The sequence below is a fragment of the Bos indicus x Bos taurus genome, chromosome 23, assembly GCF_003369695.1.
Source record: "Bos indicus x Bos taurus breed Angus x Brahman F1 hybrid chromosome 23, Bos_hybrid_MaternalHap_v2.0, whole genome shotgun sequence".
Lineage (NCBI taxonomy): Eukaryota > Metazoa > Chordata > Mammalia > Artiodactyla > Bovidae > Bos > Bos indicus x Bos taurus.
Window position 1 is genome coordinate 15,283,984 of NC_040098.1, and position 21,422 is coordinate 15,305,405.

Sequence of the window (21,422 nt, forward strand, 5' to 3'; positions counted from 1 at the left end):
AATCTAAAGCCAGCAACTCAAGACTCTGTTTCTGTACATGGTACTTGAGCACCTTGGACAAATCAGCCCAGGACCTTTCTGAGCCTCAGTTTTTCTCATTTATAAAATGGGTATATTATACCACCTTAGGCTGTCATGTTAAGGCTTAAACGAGAAAACAGATGGGCGTCTGGTTTTAGTGCAGCACTATAGGGAAGGAATTTTTACTTTTTCTTCTCATCTTCCTGAGCCCAAGTCAGTTTTCTCTCCCCCAGGAGACATTCTTCACATTTATGAACCTTTCCAGTCATCACAGTAAAGAATCTGCCTGCAATGTGGGAGACACAGGTTCGATCCCTGGGTCTGGAAGATCCCTTGGAGAAGGGAATGGCTACCCATTCCAGTATTCTTGCTTGGAGAATCCCAAGGACGGAGGAGCCTTGTGGGCTAGAGTGCATGGGGTCACAAAGAGTCAGACACAACTGAATGACTTTCACTTTCACTTCTCCCAGTCATCACATTTCAACCACTCAATTCTGCATTTAATCTGGGCACCCTCCCGTTTTTCTTTTCACTGGCGTTAGGCGAGTTTCTGACATGGAGTGTTGATTCCTGTGTCTCTACCACAGCACGGGATACAGTGCTGAGTCTACACGGGTGCTTGGAGAATCCTCACCCACAGACCACACATGGGCATGCTGACTTCTGGGGGCTCCATTTTCTATTCTGTTGACCCCCATTTAGTGGAGATTCTGTGCAGCCAGACTCCAGCTTCTATTTAGTTTTTTTTTTAAATTAATGTATCTGTGTCTGGCTGTGCTGGGTCTCTGTTGCTGCGTGCTGGCTTTCTCAAGTTGCAGCAACCTGTGGCTCCTGTCCAGATGTGCTGCTCAGCCTTCTCATGGCGGTGGCTTCTCTTGCTGCAGAGCACCAGCTCTAGGCACACAGGCTTAGCTGCCCCACAGCATGTAGGATCTTCCCCAAGCAGAGATCGATCCACGTCCCCTGCATTGGCAGGCGGATTCTCAACCACTGGACCAACAGCGAAGTCCAATGTAGCTTCTAATGGCCCATGTCTGCTAGTCTCATCAAAGACCTTCCTTTGGGAATTGCTTGGTTCACCCTACAGTCAGCAGTCAAGTGCCCAGGAGTTTACACCATTTCTGGCTCCCAGCAGTCTTTAGCCAATGACTGACCCGTGCAGAAGTCTGAAAACCCACCTCCCTTGCCTTAGAGAAGTGAAGGTGTCACTTGTTCTTTAGAGCTCCCTGTGGGATCAGGCTGAGGCTGGGATGTGCCCTGAAATCGCACCTTGCCTTGCCTTCCTTGTTTCCCTGATTCGCTTCCAGTTTCCTAATTAGATCTTTTGCGTCTGAATCCTCAGTTCCAGATCTACTTCTAAGGAACCCACCTAAGAGATCCCCATCCATAAGAATGAGCAAGGCAGCACGGATAAGCCACATACACCAAGCTCTGCAGAGAGGAAAGGGAGGGAAGAAAAACACATCCCTTTCCCTCCTTTTGGTTGCTTCTTGATCACCACCACCACCACAACTCGGGGAAGAAAAAGTGATTCATTTGCAGTTTACCTTTTCTTTAACATAATAAACTTCCATGTTTGGAGGCTTAATTGGATCTATTCTTGGATGTGACAAAAAGTTAGTGGGAGATGAAAGGGGCACATCAAGAAAAAAAAAAAATCCAAGTGAATAATTTAAGATCACATCCATAATTAATGGCATTTGGCATGTTTCCCCTGGAAGCCTAATCACAGCATGGAAGTGCTAATTAGAGTCGTTTGGTGCAAATCAGTCATTGCAGGTGTGGAGAAGCTGCCTCTGTTCTTTCCAGCACCAGTGGAGGCTGAGGTGCTGGCTCCTCAAATAGGGCGGGGCTTGAATAAATGATAGGCCTCCAGGATGGATGAGCTTCAGCAAATGATGGAGCTCCATTTGGAAGCATTTAATGGTGTGAAATTAGTTTATCTTCTTGTTGAGGAGAGGGACACATACATGGTGTGTGTGTGTGTGTGTGATGGTGGTACACAGTGGGTTGGAGCTGGAGAGACATTTTCGGTGACTTCTTTCCTTCTCTTGTCTTTGGGGAAGATTAGGGAATGAAACAGGGCTGGAGCTGGAAGGAGGGGAGTGAGGAGAGGAGGCAACCTCTCCGCCAGCCCCTGCACCCACCCAACACCCAGCAGGATGGGTGAGGTGACCTGTCGCAAAGACAGGTGCATCTGGGAAAGGGAAGGCACCAGAGTGTCTTCAGTTTACTCTTCCGTGTCCACTCTCCTCCCAGGAGGGGGAAACCATGCACTCAGCCCTCCCTGGTGTGGTTACTGGTTGGATTCAACACATGGGGAGCACCTACTAGAGACGGGCAGGGAGGAAGGAAGAGAGAGCAAGCTCAGGTGACTTACTTCCCCTCTCCTTCCTCTCCTTTGCAGGGGTCTCCCTGCCCCACTAGGACTGAGATTCCACTTCTTGTAGGGCAGCGCTCTACTCACAGCCCTCAGATCTCAGGGCCCAGGTGACCTGGGGCTTCGGGGCCTGGGGCACCCACCCCACCCTCCCCCTGCCTGGGCTACAGTGTTCCCCCTTGTGGTTCCCTCCCTACCTGCACCTTTGTAAAGTGAAGTGAACTGAAGTCGCTCAGTTGTGTCCGACTCTGTGACCCCATGGACTGTAGCCTGCCAGTCCATGGGATTTTCCAGGCAAGAATACTGGAGTGGGTTGCCATGCCCACCTCCAGGGGATCTTCCTGACCCAGGGATTGAACCTGGGTAACACTCCTTTATTAAAGTTGCCTCAAATGACCCTAATTTGAGACTGACATTGCTTAACAGCTCTGTCAAGACTCTGAAAAACAACTCCTTCACAAGAGTGACATTCTTTTAAAATGGAACTCTCTCCCTGAAAAGCCAACATTTTCGCCAATATTCTTTGGCAGTCTTTATAAAATGCATCCATCATTTCCCTGCCATCTTAAAGAGAAGTAACTTCACATGATTGAAAGCCACTCTTGCTAATTCTTCATGAACATCAACTGTTGTCCTGTGCTAGGCACTGCAGACTTGGATGACTGTTACGGGCTGAATAGTGTCCCCACCCAAATTCATATGTTGAAGCCTTAATCCCAACTCACCGTATCCAAGTCTAGAACCTTTAAGGAGGCAGTTAAGGTTAACAATGTCATCAGAGTGGGTCTCCATGCGGTAGAACTGGTTTTCTTACAAACAGAAGGGCACCAGAGCTTTCTGTCTCCCCCTGCGCCCACAGAGGAAAGGCCGTGTGAAGACACAGCGCTGGGACTTCCCTGGCGGCCCAGTGGCTGAGGTGCTGTGCTCCCCATGCAGGGGGCTGGGTTCAATCCCTAGTTAGGGAACTAGATCCCACATGCCACAACTAAGGGTTCACAGGCAGCAACTAAAGACCCTGCAGGCCACAACTAAAGCAGATGCGATGCAGCTGTTGCAGGGAGGAAGCCAACTCTGACTCCACGTTGGAAACTGTTTCTCTGACTTGCTTTTAGTTGCTTTTGTGATTATAATCATGATTACTGGCTCGCCTGGAGGACCCTGCCCCTCTGCCTGCCTGTGAACTACAGTGCCCTTGTTCAGCTCTTAGAGAGATGGTTTGTCCCTGCCCACCTGTGATCAGGACATGAGTTTGAGTGAACTCCAGGAGTTGGTGATGGACAGGGATGCCTGGTGTGCTGCAGTCCATGAGGTAGCAAAGAGTCAGACACAACAGAGTGACCAAACTGAACTAAACTGACCTTGTGAACAGGAGAGGTTAACACACCCCTTCCAAATGCTGGCCATTCCCTTGGAGATGTTTTGCAAGACTGAAGACCCTTTCACTTTACTTCCCCACTGCCCCTTCCTCTCTATTCTGTCTTCTGACTTTAGTTCCTCATTGCTTCTTTCTCTCTGATCTATAAAAGAACCTTGTATCCAGACCCCAATAAGTTGGCTATTTTGAGGTGCTAGCCTTCCATCTTCTCAGTCTGCAGGCTCCCCAATTAAAGTCTCTCCCTTGCCTCCACACCTCATCTGTCGGATTCATTGGCCTGTCATGGGGCGAGCAGAGTGAGCTTGGACTTCGTAACACAGCCAAATAAATAAATAGATAAATACTAAAAAAAAAAAAAAGTATGGAGACCGCAATCTATAAGCCAAGAAGAGAATCCTCACCACAAGCCAATCCTTCTCACACTCTGATCTTGGACTTTCAGCTTCCAAACTTATGAGAAAAATCAGTGTCAGTTTAAGCCACCCAGTCTACGGTGTTTTGCTTTAGCAGCCTGAGCACAGACTCATACAGAGACTCCAGAATGTAGAGAGGTTTGCCCGAGTGACTCCAAATTTCAGTGTCCACCCCACTCTGGTTTTATAGTCTCTTTGCCTCAGCTCTTAGCTATTACCTCTCGCCACCAATAAGGTCATTCCCTTTAGCACAGCCACCCGTTCCTCACTTAAATCTTACTCGTTTTCTAGTATTAAACTGTCCTGTGCGATCAGAAAAAGAAAGCTTGTTAGAAGTGTGGATAAAGCGAGAGTTCATAGGTTCCGAGTGAGGGTCTGAATTCCTCTCCCTGAAGAGTACATGTGTTTTAATGCAGAGACTTTATCGCGAGGACTTTTTAGATGCCCGGAAGCCACTGCTTTCTTACTCTGGCGTCCTTGTTATACTCTTGTAAAGCTGAGGTTGCCGAACGGTGGCCTAAGGAAAAACGCAGCATCATAGTAACGTCTCACTTTCCTGAACTGGATAGAACTCAGTGAAATTTCTTGTAAAATCAGGTCTTCACCTCACACCTGAGGATCCTCTGGCTTGAAATTATTAGAAACTTGGCTTCTGGCCCCTGCTACAGGCCCCCTGGTAAGAGAGTGGCCTCCGGATTCATTTGGCCAAGTGGGTTCCTGGGGTGTTTGCTTAGCTTGCAGGCCCCAAGGTAGCCATGCTTCGTCCGGGCTGGGACGGCCCTGCAGCCATCGATGGGCCGATTTTACGAGGGGCCGCCTGTGGAACGGCGTGTACGACTCCCCTCCAGCCTCCTCGGCTTGTAATGCTCATTGACCGAGACAGCTAATCGATTGTTGCTCCTTGCCAGCCCCCAAGATATCGACCTGGGGCTCAGGAAGACTTTATAAGGAGTCATCGGGGGGATTCTTTCAGTTCAAATTGAATTGTGGGCCATTAAATCTCTTTAGTTGAAGACTGTGCCTCATATCGTATGCCAATGTGCCTTCTGAATTTTTAACCAGCATAGGAGAACCACCACCTTTCCTACAGACTTCTCAAGCAGGTCTCGGGTTTTCTTTTTTTTTCCCTCCAGCAGATCTGGTTAATTGTTATGGATTTTTCCAGCAAGTAAAAGCCTTTGGAGTTTGGAAAGAGCAGGCTTTGTTTTTTCTCCTAAAGAAAACCAGCTCCGGTGCTTCTGCCTAGAGACACAGGTAGGAGGGAAGAAGGACAGAAAAGGAGAGAAGGTGGGACCTGGGGAGCCGGCCATCCAGGGCATCGCAGAGGAAACTATTGATCAGATGTCACAGGTGTGTACTCCACACTTGCAGCTCAATACACACAAGCAGACCCACATGCACAAACACACATTCACACCACCAGGCACATATATGTAAAGCGAACTTCCCAGTAGCTCTGCGGTAAAGAATTTGCCTACACAGCAGGAGACGTGGTTTCGATCCCTGAGTCGGGAAGATCCCCTGGAGGAGGGCATGGCAACCCACTCCAGTATTCCTGCCTGGAGAATCCCATGGACAGAGGAGCCTGGTGGGCTACAGTCCATGGGGTTGCAAAGAATCAGACATGACTGAAGCGACTGAGGACACACACACATAAACACACAGTCATGTGTGTACACACACACTTGTGCGTGTACACATGCCCAAACATACACAGGTGCATGTACACACGCCAGCTCCATCACTGTTAGCATGTGACATTAGGTGAGTTATGTACATTCTCCCAGTCTTGATGTTCTCATCTAGAAATCTGGAAGCAGTCCAGGTCACGGTGCAGAATAGATTAGTCCATGGAGGAGAATCCTCAGGCACGTAACAGGTATTGAATGTCTGGCCCTCCGCTTGCAATCCTTGGTAAGGTCTACTGTGGAATCAGAGATGGGAAGAACCTATAAACATCCTTGTTGTATCCGTGAGGACACTGAGGCTGCATGGAAGACATGCTTCATCCAAGGTCACCCAGCGAGTCAGTGCAATCGTGTAAAAGAAAGCCCCTGTCTTTTTGGTTCCTTGTCCTTTGAAGTAAAATGCTGACTCAAGAATTAATGATTGGGAAATATGAAGATGTAGAAACAAAGAGTAGCTGCTGGGCTAAGGTACTGGTAACAATTTAGACTATAATTGTGCCACATAACAGAATCACCAACTCCCACTTCCCTGAAAGGTATAGATAAAAGCCTGACACACATTCCGAAGTTGTTTTTACAGGATGAGGAAAACTGCTGACCCCAATAACAGAGACCCTAGACTGGTAGAAACCTGAAGGCTGATGATGCTTGAAACTTCACCTTGATGCCAACCAATCCCTGAATTGTCCACAAGCTGATCACGCCCTGCTCCTTGAGCACTATAAAACTCCTCCCTACCCCCTCCAGGCAGGGTTGCATGGTCTTCAAGGAGTTAGCGCACTGTGCCCCCCTTTGACTAGCAAAGCAATAAAAGCTACTCTTTTCTATTTCACCCAAAACTCTCTGCTTCTATTTGGCACCAGTGAACAGAGGCTGAATTTCAGCAACATCAGTACTAGGTGGGAAAACTCCTGGGCTGCTTTCTTCCAGGACTGTTTTCTATTACTCTGCCTCCATCAAGGAGAAGGAAGAGGCTCTGTCGGCCACATGCTAAACCCCAACAAGATTAATAGTTCTTATTAACAACTCACATTTGTGTAGCATTTTACTCTTTTCAGAGAGCAGAGGCTAATTAGAAACTTCAGTCCTAAGAGAGGCTGCCCTGGGCCTCTGGTGGGCACCCCTGGCCAGGGTGAAGGAAGGGAAGGGGAGCCAGAAAATAGGTCTCATTGAATACAAAGACGTCACCCCAAGTCTGAGCTCCCAGGCCTGTGTGTGTGCCTAGAGAGAGCAGGATTGCCCAGAAACAGCCTCGGGCTCGCCTGACCAGCAACACCACTAATTTCAGCACAGTGGCCGGGCATCATGGGGACAGAGGCTGGGCTGGGAACCAGAGCTCAGATGCACAACACAGCATGCAGCCAGGAGCAGAGGAGGCGCCAAGGTCAGGGGCACTGGGGTCAGAATCAGGACGAGAACTCCATTCAGTAGGTATCGCCAAGCACTCTGCTGGTCTGAGAGTGGCTGACAACACACACAAGGTGAGCGAATGGAGACACCCCTGACCTTGTGGTTTAGTAACATTTGAGCACTCCCACATGCCAGGTGCTATTGTCAGGCTGTCAGTGTAATCTCCCGGCTAATCCTCCGAACAAGTTTATGAGGTAGGGTCTGTCATTATGCTCATTCTACGTAAAGACACAGAGGCAAAGAGAGCTTAAGTCTCTTGCCCAAGGTCTAAGTGGAGGAAATGGCGTCCATATCCATACACTAATGGATATGGACATGTTCACTTGGGTTCCCCTACACAGGCCTGACCTGAGTCAAGGACTTGTTTACAAGTAGCTTAGTTAGGAGCTGGTCCTGGAAAACTCAGGCAGAGGAGTGGAGAGGTGGCAGGGAAGGGAAGGAAGCCAGGGCCGTGTGCATGGACAGTCAGATCCCCAGCTGATCCTGCTTCATCCTGTTGGGGGTCCAGGAGCCAGTGCAGAACCTGTGCTTTGGGCTTGTATACCCCTAGAGATGAGGGAGCTAGGGCATTTATATACCCTGTTCCTGTCAATCACGGGCTGAACTGCTCCCGGGCTGGTTATCCCCAGCTCTTCCAGCCTGTAATGTAGGGGCACAAAAGCCTTCCAAGGTCAAGAAAAGCCCTCAGCCAAAAAAATTGAAAAAAGCATTGAGAAGTGGGCCGGCATGCACCAGAGGGGACATGGGAGGGGGCACTGACAGTGCTCAGTGCGGCCACTGTGATGTTCTAGGTGGCGGAAGAGGACAGGGATCCCCACCTCTAGCTCAGAAATTGAAGCAGGTAGACCCCGAGGGGTGAGCGTTTGAAGATCTGAAACAGCTGATACACTGGATGCTGTCCCCATCCAGTCTTGTCCAGGTTAACAGATCAGCCCCTACAGCCCCATTCCATGAACTTCCCCAAGTCCTGACACAGAACACGCCTATCAGGCCTGAACACGGAGCACTTTAAGTTCAAGGATGAGACAAAGACCTCGCTTGATCCAACAGCTTCACCTAGCCTGCCCACACCCTTGACTTGAGAGACACGATAACGCCTGTACCTTGAGTCCTGTTTAGGTCCCTAATTCGCCGACCCTGGCTGGGGAGCTCCCACAAGGCGAGGCATGCAGGCTGGAGAAAGAAGGGACTGGATGTCCTGCTGCACAGGGCCACCCACCCCTGAAGTTGTGAGCCCTGATGCGCTGGGAGCAGCAGCCCAGCTCAGGAGCTGAGGGCCGGTGGCGATGAATATATACATCCCCGTTTGCTGCGAGTTGGTGTAACTGGACTGAGTATTGGAGAACGCTAGTGGAACGTGGAGAAAAGTCAATAGACATATGTAAAAAGAAATCATTACATTTAAAACGATTTCTCCCCTGCAGGCCTTGGGAAACTGTCGCTATCAAGGAGAGAAGTGGGCCTCTGCTGAGCCTGGAAATGCTTCTGGGCCTGGGTGGCTGTGTGGTCCTGCAGACAAGACCGGCCTTCCTTATCTGCTCAGGCACGAGTTGTCAGGCACCACCCAGGGTGACACTGTTACTGGGTTGTGGATAAGGAAGGAGCTTGTTCACAGTGACTCCCAGCCCAGGGAAGGGTCAGAGTCTCTTGATCTTGCTGGAATTTACATATATACAACTTCCAAGTACTCAGGGCATCACTGAGTTTCAAAAGTCTGTGGCTTCATAGACACAACAGCTTCTTCATTTGCAGGTTGGAGATAAAAACGACCCCCAGAATTGCTGTCAGGAATAGCCTACGAAGTACCTAAAACACAACACGAAGCCTGGCGCTGGGTGTTAATCATAACTACACTCTCTGGGCTGTTTCAGCTCTTTCCATCTGGAAAGTGGGCTCCTCGAGGGAAGAGGGGTGACTTTGACTTCCTCTTCACCAAGGCCACAAGCTTGGCAAACTGTGATTTTTGGTAAGGAGTGAATGAATAAATGAGTCAATGAGCGGAATTGTGACAGCTGCTGATACATAGTAACCTCAATCTTTACTGTGTAAGATTTTAACCCCTGATTAGGTAAATCTCCCTGAACTTTTCTCTCAAATACCCATCTCAACCCTATTTGCTAATATTTTCTATTGTCATTTGCTTACTATCTGTCTCTTTAGTTACAATCAAACTTGGTGAGGGTGGGGCCGTGTCTCCCTCCTCACAGTGCATCCCCAGGGCTGAGCATGGTCCCAAAGCTGGTGCTCAGTGGTTGATGGAAGGGAGGACAGGAAGTGGGGCAGGGAGACAACGAATATGAAAAGTGTGAGAGAGACTTGGAAAGCCCTGAGGCACCAGGGGCTGTCGCTGCCCTTGTGATGGGAAGGCAGGGTCCTTGGCTGGGACTGGGGGTAGGGACGGAACAGACCAGCAGGAATGAGTCTGAGATGAGGAGGCCTTGACTGCCCTGCTTGGGCTCTGTGACCATCTTCCCTAGCCCCAGCCCCCCACCTGGCATGCTCTTCCTGCCGTGGCCTCTGTGTTTGCAGGGAAGAGAGTTGGTTTGGGGTCATGGATGCCTGTTATGAATCTGGCCTGTGGAGGGATTTCATTTCCTCCCTGCAAAGGTCACTCTCTCCCCCATCACAAGGTAGAAGGTGGGCAAAACAGAGAGGGGACCAGGTGGCTCCTCGGGGGAGCGCCCCTGCCCAGCACCTTGGAGCCTGTGCCGGTGCTGTACACCCACAGCTGTGCTCGGGAAGGCACAGAGGGTCCCTGGGGGCACAGAGCTGTCTCTTGGTAAAAAGCTGTGCTTTCCACCTTGTAATTAGGATGGCTCTGCCTGCAGCACGATGTTCCTTCTAATCACCAAAGGATAAGCTAGGAGTTAGCATAATGCAGCGTGTTCCTCCTCACACACACAGGCAGAAGGACAGAGAGAGAGAGAGGATGAGCAGCAGATCCAGAGGTGGCAGGCTTGCCTGGGAGAGAAGAGACATCTTCTGGAGCAGAAAGAAGACTAGAGCATCACCAGGGCTGGGGGCGGTGAAGAGGGGGAGACAGCTACTGAGCTGGAGGAAGGCAGGGGCATGCTCCCAGCCCTGCCCTCAGGAGCCCCCGTCTGAGGGGAGACACAGCCCTGCCCTCAGAAGATCCTCAGACTTATGGCAGAAGGGAGAGAAGTGAGCTCCATGAAGCTCCTACCTTGTGCCAAGGGCAGGCTAGATGCACCCAGCACCTCACATCACCCTGTGGGGTAAGCAGGGCTGCATGTCCTGCACCAAGGGCATCCCTGGTGAGGGCGGTGCCCTGAGGGAGGCTCGAGGCGTGCCTTCTGCCAGCTTACAGACAGGGGAGGGGAGGCTGAAGCTATGCCCGAGGACTCACAGCGCAAAGTACAGACCCAGGATTTGGTCTCGGAATTCAGGTCAAGGGCCCCTTGGGCAGTGGCTGGTGTGTGAGGGAAAGTGGGACAGAGAGAGTGAGGCCTCCCTGCAGAGCCCACGTCTCAGTTGACCTGCCTGGGGACTAAGGCTTGCAGACCTTCCCTTTCCTGGGAAGTGGTCCCTGCAACTCGAGAAGGGGAAACGGAAGGGAAAGAGCAAAGCCAAGTTTGCATTGCTGTCCTGGCCCCGGAGGTGAGCATCTGGTGCTTGACTTCCTGGTTCATCTCAGGAGGCCTGGGACACATATCTCAGGGCTAGAAACCAGGCAGTGAGAGGGAGGAAAATTCTCAGTCACCGCTATCCCCTCTTGACCAAGGGTAGCTGGTGCTTGCTAGCTGCAGGCACCTGAGCGCCAAGTAGGTACTCTTGATATAATAGGGACAAAACCTACTCCATATTGGATCTGTTTCTTTACTTTAACCTCTGTACTCTAGTGCTCTTGCTACAAGTGAAAAATGTTGCCCATAGCTTGAAACATACAGGATACTCCCCTCCCATCCAGGCTGCCACATAACATTGAGCAGAGTTCCCTGTGCTATACAGTAGGTCTTTGTTGGTTATCCATTGTAAATGCAGCAGTGTGTACATGTTGATCTCAAACTCCCCAACTATCTCAGAAGGGCTGAAAGCTCTTGAAACTGCCCTGCTCTCTCTTGCCTCCTGGACTTTGCACCTGCCAGTCCCTCTGCTGGGTATGCTTTGCCCCTTCCCCATTTTCCTTTTCTAGATGGCTTCTAGATCTGAACAAAGATGACATGTCTTCCCGGAAACCTTTCTGGAAGCACTCCCTCAGCCCGTGCGGCCTCGTCTAGAAAGGCCTTCCACACTGACCTCTGTGAGGTCGCGGACTGCATGCCTTTTTACTGTGGAAAATGGTGCAGGCGGGCTCTCGGGGGCTGTGGGGGCTTCTTGCACTGCCTCAGAACTTCCCACAGGAGTGGACCTGGGAAGTCAGGGGGTTTTGAAAGGATCAGACAGCTCAGTGCCGGCCACGGATCCCAGCCCCCGTGCCTCCAGCCCGTCTGCCAGCCCATCAGCGGTCTTCTGCCCGCTCTCCCCTGGTCCCCAGCTGACTCAGCAATGCCCTGGCAGGACTGTTTTTCGGCTCTCAGTGACCTGTGACCAAAGCCACTTGCAGCTAATTAGCACCGGCTGTGTGTCTGACCCCTGCCCCTGGCTGGCGCTCACCACCCCAGCTCATTCCCATTTAATGGGCTCAGCACCCGCCTGGCAACCTCCATCCTCTCTCCCTTCACATGACTGAGCTTCCAGCCTGAGGGTTTGTTCCTTATTTCTTTCTGGCTTGCTTCGTTTTATAATTAACACTTTCTTCTTGCTGTTCTCTTCCCTCCTCCACTCACTGTCCATGTGATGCCGGCCTGGGTCCCCCAGAGACAGACTGAAGCAGTCGTGGGCCCTACGCCTGGGGCACCTTCAGTTGGGGCTGACATGGTGATGTGGCGGGACAAGGACAGGGCACAGGGATGCATAGAGGGAGAGCATGCGGCCCCCAGTCTACCCACTGTGCAGAGGAGAAAACTGAGGTCCAGAGAGGGTGAGCGTGCTGACCGATGCAGCGATCTAAAATGTCTTAGGCCTGGGTTCCCCCAGCCCCCAAAGCAAAGTCTGAAACAGGGTCTAAGGGTAAGGGAAAGAACAGAAGTAGAGGTCTGGGAAGAACAAAATAGGAAGGTGAATAAGCTGATTTGAATACTCTACCATCAAACTGGGGGCCTCTATGTGCTCCTAAAATGTCTACTCAGGGTCGGGGTGGGGGTGGGTGGAGGGCACCACTTATCCTTCAGTTCCTGACCATCACTGAGCGATGGCCATGTCACGCCACAGCAGTACTGATACTTTTCACTTTTCAAGGTTGTTTGTACATCTGCATGGCTGGGCAGGCTCTAGGTGTCCACTGCCGAGGTGGGGAGAGGGCGGGACTGAGCAGACAGGGTGCTGTCGGAGGATGCTGTGAGAAGCTGGTTCCCACAGCAGCAGCCGAGATAAAGAGCTGGAACGAGAGGCTGGGCACGTGATGGACTTGACACATGATGAAGCCACACAGGGGTCAGACAGCATGGCCAACTGCCTCGGTTGGTCAGGAATGTGTTGGGCAGCAGTGATCAGAAAACCCAACTTCAGTGTCCAAAAAAGAAAGAAATTCATTTTTCCTCCCATAAGAATAGGCTACAAGTTCAAGGATGTCAGCACCAAAGTCTGAGATTTTCTTCAGTTCAGTTCAGTCACTCAGTCGTGTCCGACTCTTTGCGACCCCATGAATCGCAGCATGCCAGACCTCCCTGTCCATCACCAACTCCTGGAGTTCACTCAAGCTCATGTCCGTTGAGTTGGTGATGCCATCCAGCCATCTCATCCTCTGTCGTCCCCTTCTCCTCCTGCCCCCAATCCCTCCCAGCATTAGAGTCTTTTCCAATGAGTCAACTCTTCACATGAGGTTTTCTTAAGTCTTTCCTTTATGAGCCCAGGATGATTGCTGCAGTTCCAGCCATCACATTTGCGTTTCCGGCAGGAAGAAAGTGGAAGTATGGTGGAAAGGAGAGGGGCAGCATCTCTATTAGGTCAGCAAGAGCTGTCCCCATGGTCCCCCCAGTACACATTGATTGGATAGAAGGATTGTCACTTAGTACTCTTGGGTGGAAAGGGAGGGGGTTGGATTGAGGGCTGGGGCAGTCAACCAGTTCTTTCTGCCACCCAGACATGGCCCCTTTTCCTTTTCTTTGTGGGGCAGCTGGCCCATTCTATTTCACTACCCATGTCCTTTGCTATTTGTAACTCATGGCTAGACCTGAGTGGCTCTGGTCTTTGGGACCATTTAGGCCACATGTTGGATTTTTTTTCATTGAGGCTAGTCAGAAAAGAGATGGAAAATCACCATGGGTTGCTCCTGTTTTTTTCCTTCCTCCACTTTTATCTTCCTTTGAAAAAGAAGCCCCTGGGAGAGATGAAGTGACCATCATCACTCCTTCTGTGGCTGAGCACTAGCCATGATGAGAAGGATGTGTTTTGATGTGTCTGCTCTCCTTTCCTGGCCAGTAGGTGATTTCACCCAGCGATGTACCTAAAGGCGGATGCTGAGGAGAGAAATGGGATCTGGGTCCCCAAGCTGTCCCTGTGTCTGCTCAGAACACCGGGACCCTGGGCAGCGTGGGGCACCTGCCACCTGTGCTCTTGACCCAGCCACTTCCTCCCAGTTAAGTTCAAGTCCCAAGCAGTTATTCAGACTCCCTCCAAACTTCAGGTGGGCAGGGGCACTCATCTTCCTGTCTCCCTGGATAGCTTAGCAGGAAAGTCTTTGACTGGACACCCCCAAGCCAATCCCAAGACAAGAATTCAAGTAAGAATAAGGGACTTGGGAGATAAGACAAGGAAGGGAAGAAGCCCATGTTACCATCCTAGGTCCCACTGTGGGTGATGAAGGCTGATTCCACAGGCGTCCTCTGGGAGACTGAGTGGAATGCAGTTCAGTTACCCGCCTGTGATATATACACCTAAAACCCTAACCCTCAGTTACTGGCCAGGGCTGATCCCAGGGCCCATTAACTCCCAGTGTTCTGGCTGCCACGTGAGCAGGCAGAACAGAACCCAGCTGCCAGGGAAAGTCCTCTGGTGAAGAAATGCAGGTGCTGCCAGCTGAGAGTTAACCTGGGAGAAGCTAAAACAGTCAATGCCGGGGGGAGCGGGAAGAGCGCCAGCAGAGGCTCCCACAGGCAGGCGGATGTCCCAGCTGAGGGGCCGCCCCAGTGGGCGCTACCAGCATTCTGGTGGAATGACTTTTCTTGGGTGGAATAATCTCTCTTTGCAGGAGGCGGACAACCCCGGCCCATGCCACCTCCTTGTCACTGTGACAACCAAGAAGCCCCCACACACTGCTCACTACTCTCCCTGCATTCGGGTAGGAAACGTCCATCTAGTCAACCCCTTTGTTTCCCAGATGAAGGCAAGTGACTTGTCCAGCAGCATACAGCTAGCTCTGAGAGGCCTAGATGGGTGTGGAGGGCAGGCTTCCTGAGCCGTGAACTGGCTTGTTCGCAAAACCACTTGGGCGGTTCGCCCTTGCTTTTTCACGCCTTAATGAAAAATGACTGCAATGTTCTCTGAGCCCGGGGCCATGTCCCCTCCCTAACCTGGCACTCTCCTGCTGGGACCCACGCCCCTCCTGCTTGTTCCAGCCTCCCTGGAGGGGGCCCGTGTGCCCTATGGCCGATGGGCTCTGTATGAGGACAGGGTCTAGCATGGGCTGTCACTGGACAGGAAATTCACTCTTGAACAAGGCTTCCCCGATGCCCTTTCTTGCCACTAACAAGGGCCCCGCAGCTGCAGTGATGGTAACAAGGCCCTTGACTAGGAACAGAACGCTCTGGGGACGCTGCCCGGCAGACCCCTCGTCCCTGCCTCCAGAACATCCATCTGCTGTCGGCCCCGGCACCTGCATCCAGGCCCCTGGCTCCTCTGTGATTGGCAGCCCCGCTCGGGCCTGGTGCCGGCTCCTGCCATGGGTGCCTGTGAGCGCGGCACCAGCCTCGGAAATGATGGCGCATCCCTGGCTGCCGCATTGAGGGGCCCAGTTACCCTCCCCGCCTCCAGGCAGGATCCACCTGGCCTGGCTCCCTCTCTTCTGCTAAGGCCCCAGACCAGGTGGAAAATTATCGGAGCTGATTTACAGCCACAACGAAGTCAGCTGAGGGCGAGGCGTGGATGCTAGCAGGCCCTGCCCTGCAGGAGGGGCCTGCAGGGTAGCGATGGGGGGATGCTTTGGGGAGAGACAGGACGTGCCCTAAGGAGAGAAAGTTGGACCAAGAGCGAAGGAGAAGCACGGGGCCAGGGGAGGAGAGAGAGGAGATGGAGGGCAGAGGCTGGGGGAAGAGAGGGGGCAGGCAGCCCGTGTTTATGGAGGCCTTGCCATATGTCAGGCTCGCATTTTCTCGTGGGCTTTGCGTTACCGCTGGGCTGTCCAATCTGGTAGCCACTAGCCTCAGGTGGCATTTTAAATTAAAATTGAGATTAATTATAATTAACTATAATTGAAAATTCAGTTCCTGAGTCACCCGAGCCACGTATCAAATGCTCCATAGGCACACGTGACTGGCGGCGGCCGCACCACACGGCGCGGATACAGAGCGTTTCCACCGTGGCAGAAAGTTCTACTGCACAGGCTGGCACGGGGAGGGCCGGTATTAAACAACAGTGGACACCTTCATGTTGTTGAAAGGCACCTATCTCTCTCTCCATCCATCCATCCATCCATCCATCTACCCACCTATCTACATATCTACCTAACATCTACAGCTAATCTATCTATATATAGATATCAAGCACAACATGTAATAAATCATTTATATCAAGCCTAGATGGTATTTATCCAAAAGGTCAGCAAATATTTGCTGTTAAGAACCAATAGTAGATACTTCAGGCTTGACTAGTTTAGGCTTTATGGACCCTGCAGTCTCACAATGTCTCCATTCTGCTATGGCAATAAGGAAGCAGAGGTAGGCGGTAGCTGTGTTCCAATAAAACTTACAGTCACTAAAATTTTAAATTTTCACAAGTCACAGAATATCCTTTTGACTTTTCCAACCATTTAGAAATGTAAAACCCTTCTTAACTTGTGGGTGAATAAAAAACAGGTGATGCACTGGATTCAGCCTGTGGGCAGGGTTTAGATCACCCCATTTCACAGATGTGGAAACTGAGGCACAGGCACACCATCTAGGTTTTCTGAGGTCACACAGCTAGAAATGGCAGAGCTGAGATTTGCACCCAGGTAGTTGGGCTCCAGAATCTCAGTTCTTAACCTCCTGACACATTAATGAATGATGTCATTTTAGGGAGGGGAGATTGCTTGGCAAACGACAAGTGCGATACGGTAGCAAACTGGCAGTGGGTGAGTGGAGTGGTCACCTGGAATTGATGAACATGGAAGACCTTACTGAGAAGATGCCTTTTGACCTAACACAGGGATGACTAGAAGGATCCAGCCAAGGGATGAGCCAGGAAAGCATCCTAGGCGTGGAAGGGACAAGCGTGATGTCCTACAGCAGGACCACAGGCTAGTGTAGCTGGAGCACAGAGGCACAGACAATGCAGGCAGAGATGGGTGTGGCCACAAAATTCATGAACCACGATAAGCAGCAGCACTATCGTAAGTGGGATGAGTAACCTTTGATATTTTAGCAGGAGGAGGATTGACACAATTCACATATAAAATAAAAAACAGCCCTGGGTGCATAAAAGAGTCGGGCAGCTAGTTAGGAGGCTATCGCAAGCACAGGCACCAGCAACGAGCAGCTTGTAGAGGTGCAGGGGCCGTGGAGATGTAGGTGCAAGGACAGTTACGGGTAATGTCTTGAACTGGAACCAACAGAATGCATTATTCATGTGGAGGTGAGGGGAGAGGGGAAAGTCTGGAATTGAGATAAAAACCAGTCAATCCTAAAGGAAATTAATCCTGAATATTCATTGGAAGGACTGATGCTGAAGCTGAAACACCAATACTTTGGCCACCTGACACAAAAAAACTGATTCATTAGAAAAGACCCTGATGCTGGGAGAGATTGAATGCAGGAGGAGAAGGGGACGACAGAGGATGAGATGGCTGGATGGCATCACTGACTTGATGGACATGAGTTTGAGCAAGCTCTGGGAGTTAGTGATGGACAGGAAAGCCTGACAGGCTGCAGTCTATGGGGTCACAAAGAGTTGGACACAACTGAGTGACTGAACTGAGCTCATGGGGTTTGAGTGATGTGTGGCAGGTACTGCCATGTGGAGACTGGAAGAACAGGAGAGGACCAGGTCTCAGGTGGGGAAATCAGGACTTCTGCTTTGGGACATGCTAAGGTGGAGATGAGGATCTGAGCAGCTCTGTAAAGGGGTCTGGAGCCCAGTGGAGAAGCCAGGGCAGGGGTTCTACACCTGGGACCAAAGAAGATGGGTCCCAGTGGGTCCCAGACCTGCACGCAGCGTCTAGGGGAGGGCCAAGATGGAAGCTCCAGCAAAGGAGGGCAAAAGGAGGAGGAAGCAGAGCACAAGTGTGAGGTCACGGAAGCCAAGAGAAGAGACAGTTTAAAAGATCTAAGAGAACTTAAGAACATGTCAGAGGATGCAGGATGGCCCAGCAAGATGGGGTCAGGTGACTAACCGATGGGATTCAGCCACATGGCAGGCAAAGGTGACCTTCAAAGAGCAGCAGCAGGTGGTAGAACTAGAAATTTCCAAAGAATTGCCTCCTGGTTATGTGGGGGCCAGAGCAGGGCAGCGGTGAAGGCGGCAGCTTGGGGGAGCCCTGTGGGTGGCTGAGGGTAGCAGGGATTAGGTTCAGGCCAGTCTTGTGATGCTCTGACCCTCGCGGGAGTGGCATTCCTGGAGCTCATTTCAGGAGCTCCAGGTTCCCTTAATTGCTGGAGCCGCAGCTTCCAGAAACCTCCACCGCCCCTTGCCTTGCTCGCTCCACATCCACCCCGTGCCCCAGGAACCAGGGCACAGCTGGCAAGTGCCCTTCCACAAAAGACCTGCGTTGCTTTCCCTGCTCACCAGCGCCCCCTCCAGGTGAAACTTCTCACCTCCCGAAGCGTGTGGGTGGAGGGGTTCTCGCCTTCCTCCTTCAGCCTGGTGACCCAGGTTGTGTGCTTCCCTCCAGCCATGGGGTGCGCTCCCTGCCCCGAGGCCAGGTAACCGAGGAACCTGTGCAAGGCTGCAGGTCACTGCAACCACCAGGGCAAGGGGACAAGAGTCACCTATGCTTCCTCCTGGAGGAGCCACTGACCACGTCGCAAGGTCCAGGGCAGGAGGTCACCAACGACCTCCCTTTCTGGCAGCAGTATGCGCAGGGGTGGGCAAACTTGGTCTGCGAAGGGCCACACAAAATACTGTCGATTAAATGGGGAGCCCTGTGATCTCTGTCACAAAGACTTAACTCTGTCTTTGGGTCTTGAAAGCAGCCACAGACAAAAGATAAAGCTTCATTTATTAAAATCAGGTGGTGGGCTGCAGTCTGCAGAGTCAGGAAACTGGGGCAGGAAGGGGTCTCAGGGGGAGAGGGGTGGGCGCTGGGCTCCAGCAGAGAGGATGAGAGGGCCTGGGAAGGACCTCAAACTGGGTGCTCGAGGTGGGGAAGTCAGAATGCCAGCCGGGTATTGGCCAGGGCCCTCGGAGGGAGGTGATGTGGTGTACAGTCTGGTGCTGACCTCCGAGCTTAACTTTTTGGCAGGAGGCAGAGAATCTAACCTGCGGGTACAGGAGAGACGGAGGGCAGGCAGGGTGGGTGTGGGCCCACGTGTCAGGGGAGGGCTAGCAGGAAGGGCTAGGGGTCGATCGAGGCTGGAGGAGACACGGGCTGCCCATCAAGCCACGTCCCCGGGAGATACAATTGTTTCCTGTGATTCAAGTCATCGCAGGCTTTCTGCACAGGACAAGCGTATCTGTTACCCCTTCCCACTGAAACGGCAGCAAAGACAGTCCAAAGGGAGAGTATCCAACACCTGCAGGCAGGAGGGACCCGAGGTCTCAGTGGAGAGCAAGGGTGAGATTGAGTCAGATCAGGGAAATCCAGAGCAGAAGGGCCACCGCCCAAACTCACCAGGACTCGGAGGGCAGCGGGGAGGAAGAGACTCCTTCCCTTGCAGCTGACAAACGTGGGGCCAGATGAGGACGGCAGGTCACAGTCGAGGTGATTCGCTGGGGGCCTGTCTGGAGAAGGGCTGTGCTGTGGGCTGCCCCAGGCCCCAATGTGGAGAATGGCTGCAGGGGCGGTGTTTACCCCAGGCTGGAACCAGAACGGTGCTAGCCGCAGAATGACCTCCTAGAGACGGCTGGGATGTAGGGGTCACCCTCACACCTTCTTTCTGTGTCAGCATCCACGCTCTGCGTGTTCACAGAGCTCACTGGAAGGCCTCTCATTCTGGGGACATCTGACTCTCGTTTTATCATTTTATACTCTTCTTTATTGAGGAATATTTTACTACAAGCATGTATTACATTAAATTTTTTAAAGATGAGCTATGATAAAACATACCATATTTAATGAAATTCTAATGTTTATACTATTTGAAGAGTTTTTATAAATAATCATAAAGGCAATGCTATGAAAACAGTCAAGGAAGATGAATAGGTGATTTATAACAAGCAAAAGGCTGGTGTGTCAGAGCCCAGACAAGACACAGAGTTCAGCCCCAGAGGGTTCAAATGGCGCTAAGGCCAGGTGGTACAAGAGGTAAAGAACCTGCTTACCAATGCAGGAGATGTCAGGGATGGGCTTCCATCTCTGGGTCAGGAAGATCCCCTGGAGGAGGGCATGGCAACCCACTGCAGTATTCGTGCCTGGAGAATCCCATGGACAGAGGAGCCTGGTGGGCTATAGTCCTTAGGGTCACAAGGAGTCGGACATGACTGAGCAACTAACACTTTCACTTTTCACATAAAGGATCAGCTTATGGGGGGTGAACAGGGTTAAGGGAATAAGCAAGGGATGGGGAGGCCCCAGAGGCTGTCCCCACTCAAGGCTAAAGGGATTTAAGTTCCACAAGAGGTAGAGCATGCAGAGGGGCCGCCCTGTGGGAGCCGTGGGCTCAGAGGAAGCAAACGCCAGGGACATGGGGCTGAACTAGGGGAGAAATCCCCCACCCTCTCTCCTGCCACCCTCAACTCCTCAGCCAGCATTTCAGAAAAATACTCCATAGGCAAACTCACACACAAAATCTTCACTGTAGCATTCTTCGTAACAAGAGACTGGAAATAATGTTAGCCTATTGAGAACAGTGATGGTGATGCTGGTAAAGATCCTGAGAGAGAACGTGTGAATGTATATGCACATATGTGCCAGGATTGATTCTAAGCTATTTGCATGGATTATCTCATCTAATCTCGCAATAATCCTATGTGGCAGGTACTATTACTATCTACATTTTACAGAGACTAAACGGAATATTAATAGAGCTGAAGTGAAATTACAATATAGCCACACTGCAGAACATGGTACAGCCATTTAAAAAGAGGAAATAGGTCTAAATACGTGAATCTGGAAAGAAACACACTGAAGAAGAAAAGGTCATAGAAATATTTGTATACCGTAATCTCTTTCTATTTTTAAAGTAGCAGCTGTGTGCATGTGTGTATGTGTGTGTGTGTGGAAAAAAGTCTGGAAGGACACACTTGAAAAAAAAATGGTGGTTACCAATGGGGAGGGGGCTACCAGGGGTTTGAAAGAGCTTCATTTTTATCTTATGTATAATCAGAATGTACTCACATGTTCCCTGTGCACAAAAAATGAAGGAATAAGCAAGTGAGACCTCCTGTTGACACTGGGGTTTCAATCCAGCAACCTTGTTCCAGTGCTGACTGGTTCCCAGTCTGTGTGTTTTCTTAACCCTTTGCTTCTCTAGAAGTTTGTCTGTGAAGCGGGGTACTACTGGTACTAGCGGGGTACTGTACTCCCCTTACAGCTGGTCTCATGAGGAGTGGATGGGTAGCCCGTGAGGAGAGCCCTGCAGGCCTGCCCAGGAAGCGCTGTGCTTCCAGCCCCGGGACAGCTGGGGAAGGTGGGGGCCCAGTTCTGGCCTTAAGGCTCCCTAGTGCCCACAGAACACTGTCCTCCCTGCCCAAACAGACCTCAAAACCCAGACCAAGACTTCTCTGGTGGTCCAACGGTTGAGAATCTGCCTGCCAATGCAGGCAACGTGGGTTCAATCCCTGGT